Source organism: Ranitomeya imitator, chromosome 1, assembly GCF_032444005.1.
Source record: "Ranitomeya imitator isolate aRanImi1 chromosome 1, aRanImi1.pri, whole genome shotgun sequence".
NCBI lineage: Eukaryota > Metazoa > Chordata > Amphibia > Anura > Dendrobatidae > Ranitomeya > Ranitomeya imitator.
In genome coordinates this window covers 965,454,945-965,469,124 of record NC_091282.1, presented here as the reverse complement: position 1 = coordinate 965,469,124, position 14,180 = coordinate 965,454,945, and the positions used below count along the sequence as shown (strand labels likewise).

The following is a 14,180-nucleotide window of genomic DNA, read 5'->3' as shown; positions in this document are numbered from 1 at the left end:
GTAGTTGTTGGAAACTACACTGCATTAGGCCTACAAATTGGGTATGGGGTGTAGAGAGATGGTGTGTTCCACTCCAAGGTGTTCTCCAGGTTGCCTTTCCTGAGCTTCGATCTTCCGGCTCTCGTTTAGTAGTTGTTGGAAACTACACTGGATTAGGCCTACAAATTGGGTATGGGGTGTAGAGAGATGGTGTGTTCCACTCCAAGGTGTTCCCCAGGTTTCCTCGCCAATGCTTCGATCCACATGCTCTGGTTTAGTAGTTGTTGGAAACTACACTGCATTAGGCCTACAAATTGGGTATGGGGTGTAGAGAGATGGTGTGTTCCACTCCAAGGTGTTCCCCAGGTTTCCTCTCCATTGCTTCGATCTTCATGCTCTCGTTTAGTAGTTGTTGGAAACTACACTGCATTAGGCCTACAAATTGGGTATGGGGTGTAGAGAGATGGTGTGTTCCACTCCAAGGTGTTCTCCAGGTTGCCTTTCCTGAGCTTCGATCTTCCGGCTCTCGTTTAGTAGTTGTTGGAAACTACACTGGATTAGGCCTACAAATTGGGTATGGGGTGTAGAGAGATGGTGTGTTCCACTCCAAGGTGTTCCCCAGGTTTCCTCGCCAATGCTTCGATCTTCATGCTCTGGTTTAGTAGTTGTTGGAAACTACACTGCATTAGGCCTACAAATTGGGTATGGGGTGTAGAGAGATGGTGTGTTCCACTCCAAGGTGTTCTCCAGGTTGCCTTTCCTGAGCTTCGATCTTCCGGCTCTCGTTTAGTAGTTGTTGGAAACTACGCTGCATTAGGCCTACAAATTGGCTATGGGGTGTAGAGAGATGGTGTGTTCCACTCCAAGGTGTTCCCCAGGTTTCCTCTCCATTGCTTCGATCTTCATGCTCTCGTTTATTAGTTGTTGGAAACTACACTGCATTAGGCCTACAAATTGGGTATGGGGTGTAGAGAGATGGTGTGTTCCACTCCAAGGTGTTCTCCAGGTTGCCTTTCCTGAGCTTCGATCTTCCGGCTCTCGTTTAGTAGTTGTTGGAAACTACGCTGCATTAGGCCTACAAATTGGCTATGGGGTGTAGAGAGATGGTGTGTTCCACTCCAAGGTGTTCCCCAGGTTTCCTCTCCATTGCTTCGATCTTCATGCTCTCGTTTAGTAGTTGTTGGAAACTACACTGCATTAGGCCTACAAATTGGGTATGGGGTGTAGAGAGATGGTGTGTTCCACTCCAAGGTGTTCTCCAGGTTGCCTTTCCTGAGCTTCGATCTTCCGGCTCTCGTTTAGTAGTTGTTGGAAACTACACTGGATTAGGCCTACAAATTGGGTATGGGGTGTAGAGAGATGGTGTGTTCCACTCCAAGGTGTTCCCCAGGTTTCCTCGCCAATGCTTCGATCTACATGCTCTGGTTTAGTAGTTGTTGGAAACTACACTGCATTAGGCCTACAAATTGGGTATGGGGTGTAGAGAGATGGTGTGTTCCACTCCAAGGTGTTCCCCAGGTTTCCTCTCCATTGCTTCGATCTTCATGCTCTCGTTTAGTAGTTGTTGGAAACTATACTGCATTAGGCCTACAAATTGGGTATGGGGTGTAGAGAGATGGTGTGTTCCACTCCAAGGTGTTCTCCAGGTTGCCTTTCCTGAGCTTCGATCTTCCGGCTCTCGTTTAGTAGTTGTTGGAAACTACACTGCATTAGGCCTACAAATTGGGTATGGGGTGTAGAGAGATGGTGTGTTCCACTCCAAGGTGTTCTCCAGGTTGCCTTTCCTGAGCTTCGATCTTCCGGCTCTCGTTTAGTAGTTGTTGGAAACTACACTGGATTAGGCCTACAAATTGGGTATGGGGTGTAGAGAGATGGTGTGTTCCACTCCAAGGTGTTCCCCAGGTTTCCTCGCCAATGCTTCGATCCACATGCTCTGGTTTAGTAGTTGTTGGAAACTACACTGCATTAGGCCTACAAATTGGGTATGGGGTGTAGAGAGATGGTGTGTTCCACTCCAAGGTGTTCCCCAGGTTTCCTCTCCATTGCTTCGATCTTCATGCTCTCGTTTAGTAGTTGTTGGAAACTACACTGCATTAGGCCTACAAATTGGGTATGGGGTGTAGAGAGATGGTGTGTTCCACTCCAAGGTGTTCTCCAGGTTGCCTTTCCTGAGCTTCGATCTTCCGGCTCTCGTTTAGTAGTTGTTGGAAACTACACTGGATTAGGCCTACAAATTGGGTATGGGGTGTAGAGAGATGGTGTGTTCCACTCCAAGGTGTTCCCCAGGTTTCCTCGCCAATGCTTCGATCTTCATGCTCTGGTTTAGTAGTTGTTGGAAACTACACTGCATTAGGCCTACAAATTGGGTATGGGGTGTAGAGAGATGGTGTGTTCCACTCCAAGGTGTTCTCCAGGTTGCCTTTCCTGAGCTTCGATCTTCCGGCTCTCGTTTAGTAGTTGTTGGAAACTACGCTGCATTAGGCCTACAAATTGGCTATGGGGTGTAGAGAGATGGTGTGTTCCACTCCAAGGTGTTCCCCAGGTTTCCTCTCCATTGCTTCGATCTTCATGCTCTCGTTTATTAGTTGTTGGAAACTACACTGCATTAGGCCTACAAATTGGGTATGGGGTGTAGAGAGATGGTGTGTTCCACTCCAAGGTGTTCTCCAGGTTGCCTTTCCTGAGCTTCGATCTTCCGGCTCTCGTTTAGTAGTTGTTGGAAACTACGCTGCATTAGGCCTACAAATTGGCTATGGGGTGTAGAGAGATGGTGTGTTCCACTCCAAGGTGTTCCCCAGGTTTCCTCTCCATTGCTTCGATCTTCATGCTCTCGTTTAGTAGTTGTTGGAAACTATACTGCATTAGGCCTACAAATTGGGTATGGGGTGTAGAGAGATGGTGTGTTCCACTCCAAGGTGTTCTCCAGGTTGCCTTTCCTGAGCTTCGATCTTCCGGCTCTCGTTTAGTAGTTGTTGGAAACTACACTGCATTAGGCCTACAAATTGGGTATGGGGTGTAGAGAGATGGTGTGTTCCACTCCAAGGTGTTCTCCAGGTTGCCTTTCCTGAGCTTCGATCTTCCGGCTCTCGTTTAGTAGTTGTTGGAAACTACACTGGATTAGGCCTACAAATTGGGTATGGGGTGTAGAGAGATGGTGTGTTCCACTCCAAGGTGTTCCCCAGGTTTCCTCGCCAATGCTTCGATCCACATGCTCTGGTTTAGTAGTTGTTGGAAACTACACTGCATTAGGCCTACAAATTGGGTATGGGGTGTAGAGAGATGGTGTGTTCCACTCCAAGGTGTTCCCCAGGTTTCCTCTCCATTGCTTCGATCTTCATGCTCTCGTTTAGTAGTTGTTGGAAACTACACTGCATTAGGCCTACAAATTGGGTATGGGGTGTAGAGAGATGGTGTGTTCCACTCCAAGGTGTTCTCCAGGTTGCCTTTCCTGAGCTTCGATCTTCCGGCTCTCGTTTAGTAGTTGTTGGAAACTACACTGGATTAGGCCTACAAATTGGGTATGGGGTGTAGAGAGATGGTGTGTTCCACTCCAAGGTGTTCCCCAGGTTTCCTCGCCAATGCTTCGATCTTCATGCTCTGGTTTAGTAGTTGTTGGAAACTACACTGCATTAGGCCTACAAATTGGGTATGGGGTGTAGAGAGATGGTGTGTTCCACTCCAAGGTGTTCTCCAGGTTGCCTTTCCTGAGCTTCGATCTTCCGGCTCTCGTTTAGTAGTTGTTGGAAACTACGCTGCATTAGGCCTACAAATTGGCTATGGGGTGTAGAGAGATGGTGTGTTCCACTCCAAGGTGTTCCCCAGGTTTCCTCTCCATTGCTTCGATCTTCATGCTCTCGTTTATTAGTTGTTGGAAACTACACTGCATTAGGCCTACAAATTGGGTATGGGGTGTAGAGAGATGGTGTGTTCCACTCCAAGGTGTTCTCCAGGTTGCCTTTCCTGAGCTTCGATCTTCCGGCTCTCGTTTAGTAGTTGTTGGAAACTACGCTGCATTAGGCCTACAAATTGGCTATGGGGTGTAGAGAGATGGTGTGTTCCACTCCAAGGTGTTCCCCAGGTTTCCTCTCCATTGCTTCGATCTTCATGCTCTCGTTTAGTAGTTGTTGGAAACTACACTGCATTAGGCCTACAAATTGGGTATGGGGTGTAGAGAGATGGTGTGTTCCACTCCAAGGTGTTCTCCAGGTTGCCTTTCCTGAGCTTCGATCTTCCGGCTCTCGTTTAGTAGTTGTTGGAAACTACACTGGATTAGGCCTACAAATTGGGTATGGGGTGTAGAGAGATGGTGTGTTCCACTCCAAGGTGTTCCCCAGGTTTCCTCGCCAATGCTTCGATCTACATGCTCTGATTTAGTAGTTGTTGGAAACTACACTGCATTAGGCCTACAAATTGGGTATGGGGTGTAGAGAGATGGTGTGTTCCACTCCAAGGTGTTCCCCAGGTTTCCTCTCCATTGCTTCGATCTTCATGCTCTCGTTTAGTAGTTGTTGGAAACTATACTGCATTAGGCCTACAAATTGGGTATGGGGTGTAGAGAGATGGTGTGTTCCACTCCAAGGTGTTCTCCAGGTTGCCTTTCCTGAGCTTCGATCTTCCGGCTCTCGTTTAGTAGTTGTTGGAAACTACACTGCATTAGGCCTACAAATTGGGTATGGGGTGTAGAGAGATGGTGTGTTCCACTCCAAGGTGTTCCCGAGGTTTCCTCTCCATTGCTTCAATCTTCATGCTCTCGTTTAGTAGTTGTTGGAAACTACACTGCATTAGGCCTACAAATTGGGTATGGGGTGTAGAGAGATGGTGTGTTCCACTCCAAGGTGTTCCCCAGGTTTCCTCTCCATTGCTTCGATCTTCATGCTCTCGTTTAGTAGTTGTTGGAAACTACACTGCATTAGGCCTACAAATTGGGTATTGGGTGTAGAGAGATGGTGTGTTCCACTCCAAGGTGTTCCCCAGGTTTCCTCTCCATTGCTTCGATCTTCATGCTCTCGTTTAGTAGTTGTTGGAAACTACACTGCATTAGGCCTACAAATTGGGTATGGGGTGTAGAGAGATGGTGTGTTCCACTCCAAGGTGTTCTCCAGGTTGCCTTTCCTGAGCTTCGATCTTCCGGCTCTCGTTTAGTAGTTGTTGGAAACTACACTGCATTAGGCCTACAAATTGGGTATGGGGTGTAGAGAGATGGTGTGTTCCACTCCAAGGTGTTCCCCAGGTTTCCTCGCCATTGCTGCGATCTTCATGCTCTCGTTTAGTAGTTGTTGGAAACTACACTGCATTAGGCCTACAAATTGGGTATGGGGTGTAGAGAGATGGTGTGTTACACTCCAAGGTGTTCTCCAGGTTGCCTTTCCTGAGCTTCTATCTTCAGGCTCTCATTAAATTGTGGTTAAATGGAACAACTGCATTTGGCGTACTAGTTGGTTTGGGGCCTACTATCGGTGTCTGCCACTCCTTGCTGTTCTCCTGGTTTCCTGTCCTGAAATTCCATTTTCAGGCTCTCGTTAAGTAGTTGTTAATGTTAGACTGCATTTGGCCTACTAGTTGTGTTGGGGCCTACTATCGGTGTCTGCCACTCCTTGCTGTTCTCCTCCACTGAACAAAGCTGTGCCGCCTGTTTACTACGGTTGCCAATTTTGAACTGCATTTCGACTACTTACTGATTTGGGCCTACTCTCTGTGTAAGCCTCTCATTCCAGTTGTCCTCCACTGCAATGCCCCCTGGTTAGTCCTGTGTTACCAATTTTGAACTGCATTTAGCCAACTTTATTCTTTGGGCCTATAACTTTGTTTCCTCCTCATCCTGCCCATTGCCCAGCCAGTGATAGATGAGTCTGCTGGTACATTGACCCATAACGCAAAATTCCCCGTGCACGCTACACAGCAAGATTGTGACCCTGCTGAAAGTCAGGTTCCTCTTCCCGCATACCATACCACCTTACACGGGGACAAAGAGGAAGGTGCAGATGAAAGTGCAGGTTCCTTCATCAGGTGGGGGGAGGAATACTAGTTGGCGACGTCACTGGCACAGGGCCTCTCATAGTACGCAAAAGTGTTGCTGCCGGTGGGAGGCGCCCCCGCCGTGCAAACACACCGCTGTACTTTGAGGGGCCCTGTGCCAGTGCCAATGCCAACGAGTGGGCCCCCCCTGCTTGCTCAGGATCACAGCACTTGCAAAGTTGAAATACTTACCTCTCCATGCTCCACTGCCGTGACGTGGTCCAGATTTACTGGGCCCACTAATTACTTGAACCAGCCCTACCCCCCACAACTTTAGCCAAATGACCCCCAAGTTCAAATGCCTTCCAATTATTATAAGCTAAATTACGATTGACAAGCTTCTGTAACAAGAATGGATGTTTTTGCCATTAAAATGGGCAGTGTAGGTGTTTTCCTGGCCTCCACTCACTGCCGACTATGCTCCCCCATTGACTTGCATTGGGTTTCGTGTTTCGGGCGATACCCGACTTTTCGCCATAATCGGCCGATTCCACTCGACTCAACTTCTAAGATAGTCGGGTTTCGCGAAACACGACTCGACTCTAAAAAGGTCAAGGTCACTCAACCCTACATATCAATTTTAGGACTGTCTGATTGAGGTCGGTGTGACCTGGCTGTGCAATACGGAAGTGGTGGGGATTCGTTCTCCACTGTCTTATTAAAGCAGAGGTTGAGGGTGCAGTTGGATGCCTTAGAGGAGATAGAGAGCAAAGCTGAAGCAGTTCAGGAAGTGTTAAATGTAGAGGTTTGTCCAGCAAGCCTTGGGGATTCCAAGACTTGTGGAGCAGCGCCTGCTCCCACAGCCACCGGAGTCACCCAGTGCCCAGTCAGCAAGATGTAACACCCTTGGCCATGCTTACTCGTCCAAGTGTCTGTGGTGAAATCCACCCTGGCAGACATAGATTTTGTCAAGGAACAGGTGATGTCTGCAGCATGCTGGTGTTGCACAGGCACAGCTTTCTTAGAAAAGTAATGGCAATTGGGCAATTAGTATCAGGGAAGTGCGACGGCCATCAGCTTTTGGAAACCATCTTTATCTACCAGGCAGAAAGGCAGCATTTCTGTGGCCAACAATTTTAGATGGTGGAGTTCAACCTCTTAGCATTGTCATGCTTATGAGAAAACAATATTTTATGTGACCACAACTGCGGAACTGTGGGCTGTCTGCAGTTCTGAGAGAGGGCGGAGTACGGTGAACCAGACAAACTCCTGGACCATGAGAAAGGTGAAGGCATAGATGTTATGGTGGATTGCAAAAGTTGTGGTGTGCTTGTTCTCTGAGATGGGTTTAAAACAGCAGGCATGTCCGCATCCGATACAGCTGAAGGCGGGCTCTCAGGCTCTCAGTCAGTGTGACTGGAGCTGTTAAAGAACCAGAGTTTATGCGGTCAAATACCTGCATGTCAATAGTTGGCACGGTAACAGAAGAGGAGGATGAAGCAGCAGATGCGATTGATTGGGCATTTTTGCACAGTGGGATTCCCAGAGTAACACATGTTGATTGCGTATGTGAAGGTTCATACAAATAGTAGTCAAATTATTGCACTTTTTACCTCTACTCAGTCTTTTTTTTGCAAAGTTGACAGATTAAATGAGTTGACTCATCCTTTACAGTGTCAAAAAAAGGCCCAGGCTAGGCAACCCTTGCCACCTCTGTGAGCTGCAGACCTGTGGATGCAGTTGGTCACAGCTACAGTTGTGGTTGAGGATGCATTGCTTGCCATGGCTGCATCATTTCTTGCCTGTGATGTACGTACGGTGCAACGCATCCTCCTCATCTTCCTTCTCAGATAACCTACTCAGCTATGTGCCTCTGTGTTCATGGCAACTGGGATCTAACACCTCCTCATCATCATACTCTATGTCAGGGGTGGGGAACCTCAGGCCCCCGGGCCATTTAAGGCCCTCGATGACCTTTCATCAGGCCCTGGGGCAGATTCTCAGGGACCACATTCTTGGGCAGGTAGCTGTATTTTAATTGCCACCAGCTCATTAATTTCTTCTTGCTCTGTTAGCACACACACAGTGTTCACTACTGAACACTTAAGGACATGCAATGAAAGATTGCGTCCTGACACCAATGCCAGAGTCAGGATGTACTTTGTGGGCCGAGTTTGTACAGCCCCTGAAGGATGGTATAAATATTTTAATGGCCATTGGTAGAAAAAAGATTCCCCACCTCTGCTCTATGTTGTCACATTCTTCGCCCTTGGAGTCACCCTCCTCCTTTCCCTGCCCTGACAGCACAGTACAGTCCAGTCCACATGAGCCTCAGATATCTGAATCTCATCAGGATCAGCTTCCCCAGGGGTTATCATCTGATGACGAGGGTCAGGATGCAGCTCAGGCCCTAATTCATCCTGCTCCAGATCCAAGCTAAAAATATTTTGGGCATCGGTGTAGATTTCCTTCTGTTGACTCTTTGAAGCTTTTGAGTTCACTTCTGATGACCATGGCATAGAATGTGTGAACACTGAACAGCTCTTGAGACTCACCCATCTGTGGTTCTGAAAAGTCAGTTGTATGGTTGGAGAGTTGGGATGCGTGGGGGAAGCAAGGGGAATTTGCTCTGTGAACTGTACTGGGTGTGATATTGAGGTGGAGAAATAGGAGGAGGGGCCACTTGAAGCTGCGCTTACCATCCACTTGAGCACATGTTCTTTCTGGGCCTCATCAAGAAGGCGTACCGCTGTGGGTCTGCCAAAGAAAGGTATTGGAGTAGTTGAGTAGCCTGTCCAGTAAGAGTTGTCAGATGTCTTTGCATAGGACATGACATTGTTGGTTCACTAGTGCTTTCACTAACCTTACCACCTACCCCATATACACCTTAAAAACCAAGCCTAATTCCCCTTCCTGCATGGCCTCACTTTTTCCCAGGCATATTGCTCAGATAGTGTGGTAGGAGCACAGTATTAGTAACAAAATAGATTTTAAACTCTGCCCCATCTCTGCAAACAGCTGAAATTCCAAGGTGAAATATGGCATGCTGTATCGGGTTAGTCACAGAAGAAAGATCTGAGTGCGGAAGAGGCCTGTATGAGAAAGAAGATGTGCTACAAAAATTTGAAAGTCAAATGTCCCCTACCGTATGTTGTTAGCAACCCAAGCATTTTTTGTGCCTCTGGATCAGGCCTCTATAAAGGTATGTTTCCCACAGTCAGAAAATGCTGTGGGTTGTACGCTTCATACATCCACAGTGTGCAACCCGCAGTGGCCAGATGTTACAGCAAAGTGGATGTGATTTCAAGAAATCCCATGCATACTATGCGTGACCGAACATCTCTGGCTTCCATGCGGAGGCGGACATCGGCACGTCTTTCTAGACCGCAGCATGTCTATTTATTTTGCGGAGATGCTCAGTCTCAACAAGATAAATATCACTAGTCCAATGTATTGGGCGCTGTGATTCCGCACAGTTCAATGAACACATGCGAAATCACCTGCGCTCAAAAGTTGTCAGCGATTTGGATGGAGGGAGCGGACATGTGCTGCGTCCAAAGCGCTGCCTAATACTGACCATGAGGACGTAGCCTCACACATTAAGTGCTACAAACTATTCAAATATGCGATGTCCCCTACTGTATAATACTTGGAACAGAAGAATTGTTTGTGGCCTCTGGATCAGGCCTCTATAAAACACTAGATGCTGCAAAATATATGAATGTGAAATGTCCCCTACTGTATGACACTAGGAACAGAAGAATTATTTGGGTGGCCTCTGGATCAGGCCCCTATAACACACTACTGTATGTCATTGGTCATGGTCATTGGTGAACTTCAAACAGGCCTGGACATGTGATGGTGTGTGCAGGGGGATCTTGCGTGCCCTGCAGGATTTTAATCCATGATGGTTTAGTGTGTTACTAACAGTAACGTTTGAAACTGTGGCACCAGCTCTCTGCAGGTCATTGACCAGGTCCTCCTTGTAGTTCTGGGCTGATTCCTGACCTTTCTCAGGATCATGCTTACCCCACGAGGTGAAATCCTACATGGAGCCCCAGATCGAGAAAGATTGACAATCATCTTGTGATTCTTCAATTTTCTAATTGTGCCAACAGTTGTTGCCTTCTCAACAAGCTTCTTGCCAAATTTCCTATAGCCCATCCCAGCCTTGTGCAGGTCTGCAATTTTGTCCCTGTGTCCTTAGACAGTTCTTTGGTCTTGGCCATGTTGGAGAGGATGGAGTGTGATTGATTGAGTGTGTGGACAGGTGTGTTTTATGCAGTTAATGATTTTAAACAGGTGCAATTAATATAGCTAATGAGGGCAGAATAGGAGGGCTTCTTAAACAAAAACTAACACATCTGTGAGAGCCAGTATTTTTGCTGGTTGGTAGGGGAATCAAATACTTATTTCATGCAATAGAATGCAATTTAATAATTTAAAAAACATACAATATGATTTTTTGTTTTTTATTTTTAGATTTTGTCTCTCACAGTTGAAGTGTACCTACGATAAAAAATACACACCTCTCTATTCTTTGTAGGTGGATAGCTTGGAAAATCATCAGTGTATCAAAAAATTTTCCCCACTGTACCTCCCATCCAATGTTAATGCATGGCTCCATCTTCTAGCTTCCGCAATCTGCCAGGCTCCTGATGAATGACACTGACAATGCATGAGTTTCCCGCCAGGGCTGTGGGGTACCCGGTACCGGGTGTTCACAGGGGGTTATCACGGTGGCGACCCAGTCCGTGGCCCTGGGCACCCATGTAAAAGGGGAAATTGAATAAAGTTTATGTTCATGATGCCACCTGTGGTATTCGGTCATTGGGGACCGACGCTGCCTTAAGGGGTCCGCTGGGGTGATGTTATGGCAGCTAGATGGTATAACTTCCCACAGGTGAAGTATATAACCAGGGTTCCCAGTGTGTGGATGGGAGATGATGGTGAATGGTGCAGTAAAGAACGAGGACACAGGTTTGCAGTCTCTTTACCTGGTTTACTAAAGACTTCAGGCAGCCACAGTCCAGGGTTCCAGATCACAGGGCAGGCAGGGTCCGGCCAGCTTGGAAGCGAATCCAGAGTCCCCTTTACCAGGTGGAGTTAAAAGCCTTCCTCTAGTGCGGTAGTGTTGTAGTCCTTACTGCCTATGGCTTCAGATAAGGTCCTCACAGTTCTTCTCTCTGGCCCCATATAGGATAGGACAATAGCTGTATGACAGGTAACTCAAGCCTTTTTACAGGGACTCTATCACGTCCCGGGCTTTATGTGTTACTGTGTCTCAGGTGTGTGTGGCTGACAGGTAACTTGCAGTACAGCTGTCCTGCCGGTTTCTGATGTAAGTCTTGGAGTCCCTTACAACCTCGGTGGTCCGGCTACGGGTTATCTGCGCTTTGCCAGCGAGACAGTCTGCTTGCTGCTGTCCTTCCCCTGGTGTCACTCTCTTGTGCTTTGCTCTCCTGCACGCTCAATGAACAATGTTCGGCTTTCTGTATGTCTCTTTCTTTAGGAGCTGTAGTACTTAAGACTACACAACCCCTTTGTACGTTCTTCCTGCCTCAGACTGCTCCAGTCTTCTTCCTGGCACTTTCTGATCTAACGTTTTCTCAAAACCACAATACATATAGGGGAGTCACCTAGGAATAGGATCAAAAGCTCTCCCTTGTGGCCTGGAGTGGGAACATGTTGTGTGTATGGTGGTTACCTGATAAAAGATATCCTTCAGCGCTTCCAAGCGTAATATCACTCTCCCCGTAAGGAAAGCAATGCTACTGTGACGACCAGGACCCTGAGGCGCCACATACATATTTGAGCCACATGAGTCAAAGAGAACATGCCAAGTGAAACAGGTGTTGCTGATATGTATAACTGCAATCACCAAATAGGTGGATGCGGCTGAATTTATAAGTGGTGCTGCAAAAAGACATGGCTGGCTCCTTTTCTCATTGTCCTGTGTTGTAAAGTAGATGACACGTCAGGATGTCAGGTGAGGGGCAAAAGCACACAAAAGAGAAAGGCGCAGACAGAAACAGACAGATCATGCTGCAGCTGTTCAGGCAAGTGATCTATCTCACCCCAGAGCTGGATTCAGAGCTTTCTGCTCAGTACTGCTGTATAATGTCCTTGATGCTGCTGTTTATTGTCCTCCATGCTGTCACTGTTTCTGAGCATGGAAATAAATAACATGGCACTCTGGATTAATGCTGCTGGTGGTGCACAAGTCGGGTGTCCAACCCATACAATTAGGCAAAAAAATTACTTGGCATTCAGTATTTGAAAAAATGATTCCTTCTTTATCGTACATCCAGACCAAAAAAATTAAACATTTTCGGTCCGTCATAGGACCTTCATCAGAATATCCTTATTGGAGAAAACTAGAGTATACATAAAATAGAAAAACAAAACAAGACAAGATCAACAATATGTCATGGAATACAGAATACAAGGTAAAATTTTTAGTGCAATTCAACTTGTCAAGCGATTTGACGTGGTAGGAGGTAACAGAAGATATTCTATCCAAGGGTGCTTAAAGTGAACGAAAAGTCCGGTGGTGACTCCACCTGTGCTTTTACTAGCAGTTAAGGAAGGATACAAGCAATGACCAACGTTCTGTAAGAGCATATAAAATAGATCATCAAAGACCATTATTTGAAGACTGTGGAACTCTCAGATATTGGAAAAGGATATAGTAGTTTCACCCCAACCAGGGGTAATAAAGACTGTTTCAGTAAAAGTAACGTGAACTATGTGTGGAAGCATGGAAGTACCTGGAAAAGAAACACTTGTTATAATATCCCGGTTGAAGAAAGTGAATCCACAGTTAACAGTTTTGTGCTGTAAGAGAAATTGCCAGTTTTGCGCTGTAGGGAAAATAACCTTCCGAAAATAATCTTAGTAATAAAGGGTTGATGGCAGTTATGGTGTGACTAGTGACCTTAAGGTAAGTGTACAAATAAATATGAGAGGTAGATACCTGGATGTCATATGAAATTATGGGAATAAAGGCGGCTGTGTGCAGTCTGGTGATGGTAATGCCAACTGTAGGAATTGAAAGGGTAAGGAAATCAAGGTATATATGAAACACCTTACATGAGCTTAGTTAATAGTATACCTCGACCTGGTGGGGCTATTCACATAACAGGAGAGGACAACACTACTTGAATATGCAAAGGACTTGCGACAGGAATGGTTCTGCAAAAGGATATTACATTTGAAACGTTGCCACACCATTTGAGCAATAAAGCCCACTTTTTTAATTTTTTTGTGCTGTTTTCCATTTTTTACTCTTATTATTGAAAACGATTTGACTACTGGTTGGGAAAGCTTAGCATGACACTTGAGGTAATATCAGATGCTGTTCCAACTTTTATCTCTTTTCTCTCTCTTTTTTTCTCTCTCTCTCTATATATATACAGTATATACTATGCAGTATATCTATATCTTGATATTACTATGTCACCTCGGAAATTGAGTGTATTTTTATTGAGTTCTGGTCTTTCTAGAACAACTATTCAATACCGCCTTGTTTAACTGTAAAACACTATGTGTTATTATTAAATACTTATGACAGCTCTACCTGGTACTTTCCTACAAAACAGGTTTTTGGTTTTTAAGAATCCAGAATAAAAGCGCTACATATTCAATGGGAATATGTCTACAAAGCAGAAGTGAGGGTAGGAGGAGTTAGATCTGGGAAAAGTTAGTTAAAAAGGGCACAAGAGCAGGAGAGAAGGGAGGGAGGGCGCAGCCTGTGGCTATCACCATCACACTCTGTGCTTAGACACTGGCAGGCAACATCACACAAGCAGATAGCAAGAGATTACTGGGACATGAAGCTGTGATCTCCACCTGGACAGCACTTGCCACCTGGCTTGTGCCTTCATTATCCTGCACAATACAAGGCAAGGAGGAGCCTGAAGACTATTCTCACCTTGATCTCAGCTATTTAGTGGACACAAAGTGAAGGACGCTCCAGAACCCAAGTCATACTGATCACATTCCCTGTGGAAGCTAATTTCCTAATAGGTTTATAAGGGAAATATCAATCATATGAGGTAAGACATCGATCTACTGTATAGTTTATGACATCCTTACTGTATTATATTTATTAATTTCTGCCATAATCCACGAGAACATTAAACACTTTGACACACGGATGTCACTATTGTATAAAAGTTGTATATTATTGCTCTCGCATCTGCCCATGGGTGTAATGGCAAACTTACATTATTTTATAATTAATG

General features: G+C 46.0%; 1 protein-coding gene across 3 annotated transcripts in view; it reads left to right on the top strand.

Annotated features, from left to right (window-relative positions):
- The first annotated feature begins 13,668 nt into the window (after positions 1-13,668).
- Positions 13,669-14,180, top strand: part of UGT8 (UDP glycosyltransferase 8) — a 194,231-nt gene continuing 193,719 nt past the window's right edge. For 2 of the 3 annotated variants that reach the window (XM_069743765.1, XM_069743766.1), the window contains exon 1: positions 13,686-13,991. The gene's annotated coding sequence lies outside the window, so the exon portion shown is untranslated. Of the gene's footprint in view, positions 13,992-14,180 lie in introns of all 3 variants that reach the window. The other variant, XM_069743767.1, reaches the window with a different exon arrangement.